This window comes from Rhinolophus ferrumequinum, chromosome 4, assembly GCF_004115265.2.
Source record: "Rhinolophus ferrumequinum isolate MPI-CBG mRhiFer1 chromosome 4, mRhiFer1_v1.p, whole genome shotgun sequence".
In the NCBI taxonomy this organism is placed as follows: Eukaryota; Metazoa; Chordata; class Mammalia; order Chiroptera; family Rhinolophidae; genus Rhinolophus; species Rhinolophus ferrumequinum.
The window spans coordinates 92,550,304-92,564,047 of NC_046287.1; the positions used below are offsets into that span (position 1 = coordinate 92,550,304).

The following is a 13,744-nucleotide window of genomic DNA, read 5'->3' on the forward strand; positions in this document are numbered from 1 at the left end:
TTCTGACCATCAGGGTGAAACAGATGGCTGCAGAAAACCAAAAGTTCCTCTTAAACAACCCACACACAGACTTGCTCACTAGCAGGCACTAACCTTGGGCTCCAGCGAAGGTACAGTGACTTGGGCAGGGACTCAGAGACATGGGGGGAGGGGGGCAGACTGAGGTGTGTATCATCAGAGGAAGGACTGGAGGACGGTCGGCATTTTCCAGGTGAGAGGTCTTCCCTTATAGCCGGCAGGCAGGCGCCATCTTTCCTGTGTTGAGCCCGCCCCCACCACGGCCAAATCTGAATCTGATTGGCCTGGTGAGCTCCACAGCTCCATCCTGCTGACTCACTAGGACCCTGCCTTACCCAACTCATGCACCGCCAGAGGCACTTTCTCCGCAAGCAGCCAGCCCCACTAGCCAGCCCCATTGCACTCTTTCTTGGAAAATTATCAGAGTCCACTGGCCCCAGACAGGCAGCAACTGGCCTCAGTATGCTCTGAGATTTTCGCTGAGTTGCTCCAGGCCAGCGTTGGCACCAACCCAGAATCTACATTAACATGGTGACTACAACTCTTCCCACTCTGTTGACTCCCTGAGATCCTGTCTCACCCAACTTGCATATTGCAAAAGGCTTTATCATTGGCTGAACCTTAAGGAAGCCAGCAGGTGGCAGCAGGCCTCCAGCTGTCCTGGCTTTTTGCAGAGTTTCCACAGGCCTGGTACTGGTGGCATCCATCCTTGGTTCACAGCATGGCCTCTCTGATGTGCCTCCAGGTCCAGCACAGGCAATAAACAACTCCAGATTGCTTTGTAACTCCAACTCAGTAGCCCTCAGCCAGTCACAGGCAATGTGTGGGAACGCAGCCCCGGAGAGCAGTTTCCAGGCTCTCAGCCTCACATGGAAATTTGCTCGCTACTGGTTGGCCATCAGCTGTAAACAGTTAGCCAATTAGCCACTGATAACTGCCGTGGTACGTTGGTTGGTTGGTTGGCAGGCAGAAAAGCAGACGGTGGATTGCAGATCATGAGGATCCTACTTCCTGTGTCTCGCCCGGCCGCCAGCAAGACTGGGGTGCAGGAAGACCCCTTGTTAGCGTACTGGTGGATGTTTGCTCCCGGTGTCTCCAGCCCACCAACAGTGAGAATATAGTGGTATGACTCCCCTATCCATGGCTCCGTTGGTGTTCCTGTTTGGCCTCACCATATCCTGCATTCTCATATGGGGAGCAGGACCAGAGTCCCTGCATGACACAGTGGCTGACCTGGGCCTGCAGCAGGGCTCTTCCCAAGGGGCTCCAGAACTAATGTACTTGGAGGTTGGCTTCAGACCACAGAAAAGCACTGCCCAATTAGCCCCACAGGTGATACACACAAAGGGTGATCTCAACAGACATCAGAGCCTACTGGGGCAAATATCACTCAGTGGGGTAGCCTCCACACAGCAGCCCATAAGCTGTGGACATAGCCTAATCCCAGAGCCAGTGAGCCTAAGAGTCAATCCTACCCATTGATGTGCCAATAGCAATCAAGGTTCAACTACTACAGGAGGGCACACACAATCCACACAAAGGACTTTCCTAGAACACCCAGCCAGGTAACCAGGAAGACTGTGCCACTAGGTCCCACAGGACACCTACTACATAAGACCACTGGGCCAAGACTGGGGAACGTAGCAGATCTACCTAATACATAGAAATAAACACAGAGAGGCAGTCAAAATGAGGAAACAAAGAAATGTGTCCCAAATGAAAAAACAGGAGAAAAATCCAGAAAAATAACTAAACAAAATGGAGACAAGCAACCCACCAGAGACAGAGTTCAAAACAATGGTTATAAGGATACTCAAGGAACTTAGTAAGAACTTCAACAAAGAGAGTGCAAGCTTTATAAAACAAAAACAGAAACAGAAAAACATTGAAACCATAAAAACAAAAAAACAGTCAGAAGTGAAGAATACAATAACTGAAATGAAGAATGCATGAGCAGACTAGATGAAGCAGAGGATAGAATTAGTGATTTGGAAGACAAGATAACAGAAAATACCCAATCAGAACAGCAAAAGAAAAAAAGAATTTTAAAAAATGAAGATAGTTTAAGAGAACTCTGGGACAACAGCAAATGTAACAACATTTACCTCATAGGGGTAGCAGAAGGAGAAGAGAGAAAGTGAGAGATTGAAAACCTACTTGAGGAAATAATGACTGAAAACTTTCCTAACCTAGCAAAGGAAATAGGCATACAAGTCCAGTAAGTACAGAGCATCCCAAACAGGATGAACCCAAACAGGCCCACACCAAAAACATAATTAAAATGGTGAAGGTTAAAGACAGAGCAAAGACAAAAGCAAGAGAAAGGCAACTAGTAAGTTATAAGAGCACTCCCATAAGACTGTCAGCTGATTTCTCAACAGAAACTTTGCAGGCCAGAAGGGATTGGCAGGAAATATTCAATGTGATGAAAAGCAAGGACCTACAGTAAAGATTACTCTATTCAGCAAAGTTATCATTTAAAATCAAAGGACAGATAAAAAGCTTCCCAGACAAGAAAAATCTAAAGGAGTACATCACTACCAAACCATTATTACAATGAAAGTTAGAGGGACTTCTTTAAGACGGAAAAAAAAAAATCAAAATTATGAATAATAAAGTGGCAATAGCTACATATATATCAACAGTTACTTTCAATGTAAATGGATTAAACACTTTACTCAAAAGACATAGAAAAGCTGAATGGAAAAGAAAATAAAAACTTTATATATGCTGTCTACAAGAGACTCAGTTCAGATTGAAAGGCACACACACAGACAGAATGTAAAGAAATGGAAAAAGATATTTCATGAAAATGGAAATGAAAAAAAAAAAAAGCTGGGGTAGCAGTACTTACACCAGACAAAACAGACTTTAAAACAAAGGCTGTAAATAGAGACAGTGAAGGACCCAGTAATACGACTTCAGAGTATTTATCCGAAGAAACCCAAAATGCTACTTCAACGGGACATGTGCATCCATGTGTTCATTGCAGCATTGTTTACAATGGCCAAGATGTGGAGGCAGCCTGGGTGTCCTCTGATGAAAGAATGGATGAAGAAGAGGTGGTGCATATATACAATGGATTATTGCTCGGCCAGGGAAGGGAATGGGTTCTTGCCATCTGTGGTGGCATGAATGAACCTGGAGGGTGTTGTGCTGAGTGGAGCATCAGACAGAAAAAGACAGATGCAATGTGATTTCTCTTATATGTGGAATCCAAGAACAGAATTAAAAAACAAGACAGAAAGCAACTCATAGATGCAAAAAACATTTTGATGGTTGCCAGATGAGGGGGGGTTGGGAGAATGGGTGAAAAAAGGGGAAGGGATTAAGAAGTACAAATTGTTTTTTGCAAAGTAGTTATGGGGAGTTAGGGTATAGCATAAGGAATATAGTCAATAATACTGTAATAACTATGTATGGTGTCAGATGGGTACTGTATTTTTCAGGGTGATAGATGTGTGTGGGTTGGGGGTCAGGGTGAAAAAGGTGAAGGCATTAAGAAGTACAAATTGGGAGTTACAAAATAGTCATGGTGATGTAAAGCATAGGGAATATAGTCAATTATATATGGCAATAACTATGTATAATGCTAGGTGAGTACTAGACTAGTCAGCAAGATCCCTTGTTAAATTATATAAATGTCTAACCACTATGACACCTGAAATTAATATAAAATAATATCGAATGTCAACTGTAATTGATAAATTTAAAAAAGAGGGTAAAGGGGAAGGGGAATAAGAGGTCCAGATTTCTAGGTATAATACAAATAAGTCATGGAGATGTAATGTACAATATGGGGAATATAATCAAAAATATTGTGATAGAGTGGTACAGTGTCAGATGGTTGCTGGACTTATCACTTCTTTAGGTATATAAATGTTGAATAACTATAGTGTACCCCTGAAAGTAACATAATATTGTATGTTAGCTATATTTTTAATAAAATCTTTAAAAAAAAAAAAGAAAGAAAAAGAGAGGAAGCCCAATGGAAAAGAAAGGTATGAGTAAGCAATTTACAGAAAAGGAAGCCCTAACACCATAAACATAAAGGTTTATGAGGGTGATGTTCTAACTTGTTAGTAATCGGAGACATGTGACTCCACAATGAGATACCACTTTATAGTGTCAGAAGGAGAAAATTTAGAAAATTGTGATGGTACAAACTGAGAATAAAAGGAAATAAAAACTCTCATATTTCACAGCCTTTCTTACGAGCAATCTAGTTGTCGAACATATTAAAATTACTTAATAGAATTATATAGGCATAAACTCTAGATACAGCAATCCTATTTTGTGATATATATTTTAAAACACACACACGCGCAAGCGCAACAACCTCTTAACCAGGTCAGTTCAAAGCAGGGTGTTCACCAAATTACTGTTCCACGATTTTGTGATTGGGGTAAATGTGGTAAATACTATGGAATAATACACAGAAATTAGAAAGAACAAAATAGATACACATGTAACAATGTGAATTGATCTTTTTCTTAGTTTATAAATATTGAACATTTTTATTATGTGTCTTTCCAAACATACAGAAAATAGAAAAAACAGTTCAGTGAACATCCATGCACACACGACTTAGATTCAATAATAGCCATATATGTTTCATGCACACACACATATACACTCTGTTAAATCATTTAAAAATATATTAAGAGACATTATAAAACTTCACTTGTAAATACTTTAGAATGCAAATTTAAAAAGACATTCTTCTATAAAATACAACACTCTTACCACAGCTCATAAAATTAGCAATAATTATCTAATATCATTTATAATCCAGTTCATATTCAAATTTCTTCAATCCCCAACTCTTTTCAAAGCAGAGTCCAATCAAGGAAGTCACACTGTATTTAGCTGCTGGGTCTCTTAAGTCACTTTTAATCTAGAATAGTTACCCACTGCCCACCTTTTTTTTTTTTTTTATGACAATGGCTTTTTAAAGAAGCGAGGTCAGTTGTCTTCTATAACACTCCACATTGTGGAGCTGTCTGATCATTTCTTTTATGGTGTCATTCAACTTTTTGCTCTATCCCCCCCTGTATTTCTGGTAAATGGGAAGGTAGATCTTAAAGGTTTGATTAAATTCCAATTACACTTTTTTAACCAGAACACTTCATAGGTAAGAAAGTGAATTTCATACGGCATCACAAATCAAAAAGCAAGCCTGGCTGTCTGACCAGTGATATAAAGTTTCACCACAGAGTCTAAGGATCTCTTTATTGGAAAGTAAGTTTGCTTTTCTTTCCACCACCAACCAACAATTTCATGAGAATTCTAGAGGGATGTAGACAAAACTTTTACCACAGTTTTGGCATCAAAATGTCTTTAATATTGTTTTATATTAACTTTTTTACTTTGTAACATTTCAATTTTTAAACATATGTTTTTCACAAACTATAAAATTTATACAAAAGTAAGGTTCATTTTTATAATGATGGTAGACTTACTCCTTAATTAAAATGTGAGCACCTTCCTTCTTTTCTATTTTGTTTGAAACCCGTAGAGTAACTGGTATGATAGCCGCTCATGCATCAAGAGATTAACATACATCCCAAAGCATCATCAAGAGAATCTAGACATATGGGAGGTGGTGGGGGAATCATTGGTGGTCTAGAAGAAAAGGAAGGCAGCCAGCATGGCAGGAAGTGTGGTAGTGGTGGTGGTGGTCGGGGGGCGGTGGACACTGAATTTTAGAGCTGGCTTTCCTGGTCCCAGCCTTGATCCTGGCATGGGCGGTGATGGAGGGAGAAAAGGACCCCATGGAGCAGCTTTTGAATTGACGTTATTTGCTTTATTTCCAGGAAACCTGGAGGAGTTCTCACTTTGATCTGTTGAAATTTGGCTTTCCTTTTCATTCTCCTGAGCATTCTGTTCTATATTATTAACAGTAGCTACTTCGGAGGTTGGGGATCAGACAGGTTTGCTCTTCTCTATTTCCATAACCACTGTAAACCATAACACAAGTTTTTCTCTTAAAATCAGTTGAAGTAATGGTAGTGGATAAATGGAGCCGTCTTCGGACCAAATAGCAGAACATCTGTCATAAATTTTCCACTCCTTCAAATGAGTTGCAGTACTCTTTTTTTTTGGCTTTTATTCTTCTTAGCAGGTGTTCTTTTAGGTGTGCTTTTTGGTTTATCTGAAGCTTCAGAAATGCCACCATTGTTTAGAGCAGGCTTAAGGGAAGCCACAGGTTTATGGCATGCTTTTATCAATGCTGTATTATCCCAGATGTCAGCATCATCCCTCTGGCCTGTGCCGCGCCTCCTGGCTGCACCTCCTGGCCAGGGCACTGCCACCACCGCCTCGTCCTCTCATTGCCACTGCGAGACTACTGCCAGTGTAAATAGATCTTTAAAACATAATGTTGAGTTAAAAAAAAAGTAGGGAGAATGCAATTTATAGCCCAATGCCATTTAAGAAATACACGTATGACACCACGTATTTTGTAAGGCACTTAAGAACATATATAAAATATGGGATAGGATGGAGGAGTTGAGATAAGTAAGAGAATAGAAAAAGAATAAATGACAAATGCAAAGCATAAAATGTAGTGAGGAAAGAGGAAAGTAGATAAAGAAGTGTAAAAGTATAATATAAAATAAAAGTTTTAACGCCCTGCAGTAACCAATAATAACAACGAGCTGAGATCCTCAGGAGAATGATTTCTTTAACAAGGAAAGGGTAAGAGAGACACTCGGACCACCGTAAGAAAAATAGAGCTTCTTATAGGATATATAAGGCCCAGAACTACAATTAAGTGGCAAGCAATCAGGAACTGATAAATCTCTAGGAACCAATTACTGTCTCTGTTTCTCAGATCATCTCTCTCCTGGCTTTCAGTTTGCTGAGTTCTCTCCCATTAGACTACTGGCTTATCCAGTCCTTCATTTTGTATTCTTTTTACTTCTTCATAGCTTCAGCTTTTTCATCCTCACTTTAGTTTTGACATGATGGAACATTGCATAAACTCTACGTCTGTTTTCTCCATGCCTTCCTCACGCTACACCCTAGCTCCCCCAAGTGCATCCTTCCCACTACTGTCTCATGCCTTCACATTTCCTACTTCAAATACATCTGTATCCAGTTTAGCATTAGAGATAATATTCCTGGAAATAGGAGGACTGAATAAGCACTGCTCAGGGTCATTATAACTTTGTCCCTGTGGGGACTCATTCTTAACTACAGCAACATACCATTTGACATTCATTGGATGACATTCATATTCTCCTTGTTCTTTAGAATTATTCTAATGATGGCTTTAGGCTAGTGGCTATTTCAGGTACTTGGAGTCACACAATACAAATGGCTGCCTAGACTTGCACTTTCAATAGAGCCCATGATTAAGACAATTGTTTGGAAATGCATTGAATTTATAGACTAATTTGGAAAGAGTTGATATCTTTAGTTTTAAGTTACTCTGTATATGTATAAATAGATAGATAAGTAGATTGGTAGATGATAGACTAGATAGATAGATAGATCGATAGACGATAGATAGATAGATAGATAGATAGATAGATAGATAGATAGATAGATAGATAGATAGATACTGTGTGTCGTGCAGGGCGGCCTGCGGGGTTTCTGGTCCCTCTCCCCACATAAGAATGCAGGACATGATGAGGCCAAAAAGGAACACCCACGGAGCCATAGGTAGGGGAGTCATACCACTATAGTCTCACTGGAGGCTGGATTCACACGACGTGCGACCTGCTATCCGCTTTTCTGCCTGCCAACCGACTGACTCCACTCTCCATCACAGCCACGGCAGTTATATCAGTGGCCAATTGGCTAACCGGCTACAGCCGATGGCCATCTACTACCCGAGCCAGCACCTTTCCACATGAGGCCCAGAACCTGGAAACTGCTGTCTGGGGCTCTGTCCCCACACTGTGTTTCTCCGAAAATAAGACCTAGCCAGACCATCAGCTAATGCATCTCTTGGAGCAAAAATTAATATCAGACCCAATATGATATGATATGATATGATATGATGTGATATGATATGATACTCAGTCTTATAATAAAATAAGACTAGGTCTTATATTAATTTTTGTTCCAAAAGACTCATTAGAGTTGATGGTCCGGCTAGGTCTTATTTTCGGGGAAACACGGTGAATAGATAGATAGACAGATAGATGGGCATGTATCTTCATTTATTTAGGTATTTTCTATGTCTTTCAATGAAGTTTCAAGACTTTGTCTTGTTCATTCATTATTAGGTTAATTCCTATATAATGTAGAGTTGTTTTCCTTTACAAATGACTTATATTCTATTGTATTTTTTGTTTATTTTTGCTAAGCATAGAAAAAATATTGATTTTTATAAGTCATGAATCGTATTTCTGAGTTAATTCTCCTTCTGTTTCTCTAGATAATTCCTCTAATAAGATATAGTCTCCATCATCATTTTGTTCTTTTTCATTTTGAGTCTTTACACTGGTTCTTTTTTATATCAGTATTCATCTTTGAAAGTGCTCAGCCATTTAGTTTAAAAAAAATAGTAGAGAGTCTTTGATTTGGGTTTTTGCTAACCAAATGCTATTGCCTTAGCCCTAAATTTTTGACATGAAACATGGTGGTGTGACTCATTGAACTGTCATTAAATCCCAACTCTTTGTGTTGTGATCCAGTTTCCCTTCTTCCCCACCCTCTCTATCCTCATTTGCCCTCTAGAAAGCAACACTGCAGTTAACTGAAATGTCACATCATTAAACTTCAAGACAAAATGGTAGCCTGAACAGATACAGACACTCTCCTTCCCTGCATCAACTTTGACAACTAGAAATATTGGGTCAATGTGTTTTAATTCAAACGATGTGTATCTTTTTAAATACAGTATTCTGATTTTACATCATAAGTGTGATATTGTCTAACAAGAGTAATGAAAAGAAATATTTAAACTTTTCTCATTTAAGATTACCGTTAACAATAACATCAGTATTATAATTTGCAACTACTCTATGTACCTTGAATGATAAAGCAATAATTAAATATATTAAGATTTTAGGAACTGGTTTACTTAGGATTCTTCCAGAAGCAGGCCCTGAGACAAGAATTAAAGTGAGAATAGTTTAGTTGGAAAGCACAAATAACACTGTGCTTTATAGGGAAAGGAAGGCAGCCTATAGGGTGGTGCTATTAAACCAACTACCACAGTGAGAAATTAAAGCTTAATCCCACAGGGAAACTCTGAGAATGCATGCAAAACATATGCCTCAGAACTCTCCAGCTCTATGAAGGAAGGAGCTCAAGTTTTTATATACCTGCTTACAGTGATGGAGAGCTGCCCTCTAGGGATTGTTAATTCATTAGCATTTCCAGTCCTATGTACAGGCAGTTTCCTACAGTTTCAGGAAAAAAGGAGCAGATACTGGCAGTTATAAAGGAGCAAGATTTCCCAGAGTTACAGATTGGGAACAGCCTGTATCTGCTGCAGTCCATCCCTGGCATTAATCAGATGCCCTCTGTCCCCATGCTGAGTTCACTTCACCTAATTATTGTTCTTCAAAGTGGTAAACAATCACAATTTTTATTTAAAAAGGAAATAAACTTACAACGGGGTTAATATCAATGCGAGCTACTGTCTTGGCTGGCTATCGCTGATGGTCCCAACGCTACAATTGATATTGGCCATCTCCCTTTTCTAACACACATTGTAGATTCGCCTCACTTTTGGACAGCACTTGTGCCCATCTAGGTGGGTTGCTCAGTGGAGTTACCCAGACCTTCAAACCTCAGAAGTCTGCACCTCTGATTACCTTTATCTTGTCAGGATGCTGTTCTTGCACTTCCCTATTCACGGTAATCATTGGCTTTGAAGGCAGTAAGAGGCACCCAGTAAATCTCCTAGTTCCAGATAGACTTCTTGCTGTCCCTATTTGGTAGCAGAAATCCTGCCTTCTCACAATAATCAAGGTCAAATTACTCCTGTCAATATACTAACCACCGCCCCCCTTCTTTTTTCTTTCAGTCTATTTCGATGTAAAAAAACAAAAACAAAAACCTATTAGGGGTAGTTTGAACAGTGGTTGCCTTCTTCTTTCTGTCCTATAACTAATGATAATGATGAAACATCTTTCCATGCCTTGGCAAATTGTCATACTACTTTCCAACTTTGAATCAGCTTCCAGCATTTTATCCCTTCCACGTTCAATGTGGTGAACTATCTCTGAGAATTCCATGAATGTACAGTTTCTCACTTGCATCCTTTTTTCTGCGATATATTCATCCTGTCTGTCATGACCATTTTTCCCATTCATGTCAATAAGGTTGTCTTCACTAAGTTCCTCTGATTGGAGTCTCTTAAATAGCAGTAGCGTCAATATTCCCACAATCAGCTATTTCTTCTTTAACCCCGTTTACATTCAACTAGAATTTCACTTCTAGCATTATCACTTTTTGTTCCTTTTCTATAGTTTAATTTTTTGGTGGCCAATTTTCCCTTTCAATTATTTTTGTAAAATGTTACATGGCTTTCTCACTGGGACACCAAGAGACAACACAACTATACACTTTCCATCTGTGTATAAACTGAATAACAAATGTTCAGTGACCAACTACCTACAGACTTTGAATAAAGTGACATAATTGGTCATTGATCATAATGTGCATCTGTTATTTATATAGGGATTTGTTTATATTTTATTTATTTATTTTTTATGTAGTGCATTGAAGAGCTAGCAGCAAAGTTTGCATTTTATGTGGTTACAGTTACTACGTCTTGGTAACTGAAATTTGAACTTTATTGTTGGAGCACTGGTACTATTTAGCTGAACTGTGGTAACCAAAATTCATGCATATCAGAACCAACCAAAGCAAGGACTGTAAATCCATTCTGACATACCTAGGTCCCTGAGCCTTTTGACTGCTCCCTCAATGCGTTGCCAAAGCAGTTCCAGCATCTCCACCATCCAAGCAGAAGATTCTAACTGACTCCTGGTGTCCTTGCCTCGCATCAAATCCTAAGTCATGTGAGAGTACTCACATCAGCAAACCCCATTGACATTCAATTAGAATTTCACTTTTAGCATTATCACTTTTTGTTCCTTCTCTATAGTTTAATTTTTGGTGGCCAATTTCCCCTTTCAATTATTTTCGTAACATGTTACATGGCTTTCTCACTGGGACACAAAGAGACAACACAGCTATACATTTTCCATCTGTGTATAAACTGAATAACAAATGTTATTAGCCGCCCTATTTTGTAAGTCCCGACGCTTTCTAGGCACGATTGATTTCTAGGCACACTTTCTTGGTTCCTGACAATATATTATAGCTATGTCCTGCAACTCCTCTGGTGAACAGTTCCTTTCCTGACAAATCCGAGATAGCGCTTGCCTAGTTGGGCAATGCTGAGGTAAAGCCTAGTTATGGGCCTCGATAACACAGGGAGAAAATCTTGAGGTAAGTATACTTGCAAGCATATTACCTTACAAAACATCTGCCTCAGGTGAGGCAGGATTGGGAGGGGAGGTGATTGCTATCATCTAGTAAAACAAGTTATCAACGTCTGCAGGCCTAGGAGTTCAGGGAGATCTTGGGGAAATTCACTGGGTTACTTCTGCAAGTCCAAGAGTTCATGGAGATCTTCAAGGAGATGAAGATTCTCGAGTCAATCCATTCTAGATATCAGGGCCTCACTCTTTTCAGGCTCCTAATTTTAAAAAGAGACTTGCCAGAGCTGTTATAATTCTTTGTAATTCTACTATTCTCACAATCAGATCCTGGGCCTAATTTTCAGCATAATCTGTAATCTAGTTTTAGAAGATGAGAGCTTCCTTAAATATTGCCAGAGCGATTTTCTGGCTTTCACACAATTCCCATGGTTCATGACTGGCTCGTTTGAGTGTGTGGTTTTCTTTCTTCAGCACATTCATGTCATTTAACAGTAAGTGATCAAATCCGTAATCCTGATAATTACCAATGCCACCATCTCTCAAATTCTGGAGATATCACATAAAATGGTGCTCCACCCTTCACCTCATCCCATCCCAATTCAGCACAGTAAGAGTCTTAGTGATTGTAATGCTGTTACATGCCAGAGCTTTTCACCACCCACTTATTACTAGCGATGGGGTCTTTCTGCAATCTGGATGTCAAGTAATTCTAGAATTCAACCGGAAGATCTGCTTTCTAGAACAACTTGTGGTATCAATTGCCTTAGTTTAAGGTTCTGCAACCCCAAAGCAGACCCAGAGAAAATAATCAAATACAAATATGTATTTGGGAGTAGCAGTAAACAATGGAGGGGAAGGCTAATGTGAGATAGGGAAAAGAAGACAGTCAATGAAGAGTGCATTATGAAATTGAATATTACAGTAGGCAACTGGAGTTTAATCCCTTGGGGAATATCTGGGAAATTATGTAAAACGCATGCCTCAGAATTATCCTGAGGTTCAAAGAAGCTGGAATATTATATACCAATTTCTCTCAGTCATTGGTTGAGAACAGCTCCTGGGAGTTGTTAATCCCTCAGCATGTGCAACCTGTCTGGCTCACAAGGAAAGTGTGGAGAGCCCTCATCCAATACTGGTAGTTGAAGTCAGCCAGAAAACAGAGTAGTGGAAAGACTTCATGAATCTGAACAAGGCAATACAGCATCTGCTATACCAGACATCCCTGATCCTCAGAAAAACAAACTCTTGAACTGTGGTGCAGAGTGGAATTAAAAAATAGTCTCCCCATGAGTCTGGATATAGAAAATTCCCTGAATCATCAGATCACCAAAGAAGGGGGAACATTAGGCTGGTGTTATGGCCTGACTTGTGTTCCCTCAAAATTACATGTTGAAGCCATAACCCCCACTCCCTCAGAATGTGTCTATATTTGGAAATAGGGCCTTTAAAGTGATGATTAAGTTTAAAGAAAGCTGTCAGTGTGGGCTCTAATGCAATCTCACTGGTGTCCTTATGAGAGGACGAGATTTGGACACACAGTGAGACACCAGGGGCACAAGTACAGAGAAGAAAGACAACGTGAGGAACAGCACAAAAGCAACCATCTGCAAGCCTAGAAGAGAGGCCTCCAAAAAAACCAAAACTGTCAACACCTTGATCTTTGACCTTTCGCCTCCAGAACTGTGAGAAAAATATATTTGTATTGTTTAAGGCACCCAATTTGTGGTACTTTGACTGGCAGCCCTAGCAAACTGGGATGACTCCAGGGACGTCATCCCTGTGGATGCAGAATCACAAGAAAAGGACCCTTCCATCAGGCAACTCTATCCTAATCAAGCACTTCTTCTACAAGTGCAATACAGAACTTGTCTTGGAGCTCCTTGCCCTGCCAGACTCTCAGGACCACAGGACTTGTGAGGCTCACTATGTCTTCATAATACAGAAGTCCATCTTCATAAATGGAATCCAGTCGAAATGACACCACAGATAATCTTGGTCCTTTAAGTATGTCTGATTCACTGCTCCTACATGAACAGGACACAGCTGGCCCAGACTCTGGTCCTCCACTGCATCCTTCAGTCAGAAGGTACATGTTGCAGAGGATGCCAAGGGACAACTCCTGAAAAGAGGCCTTCCTGTCCCTCTTTCTCCCCTGTAAAGCTACTACAGACCCTCCCAAGAACCGTTTCCACCAAGTGATTTCCCTACTGTAGTATACCTTCCACTGACAACAAGAAATGTCTCTCCACCATGCACTGTATTTTGTCTTCCATCCTACAACCAAAAAAAAAGAAGTGAGTCACTTTCAGAGT

The 13,744-nt window shown here is 40.0% G+C and overlaps 1 pseudogene; it reads right to left on the minus strand.

Moving 5' to 3' along the window:
- Positions 1-5,483: 5,483 nt before the first annotated feature.
- On the minus strand, positions 5,484-13,524 carry LOC117021222 (survival motor neuron protein-like; annotated as a pseudogene).
- Positions 13,525-13,744: the final 220 nt, after the last annotated feature.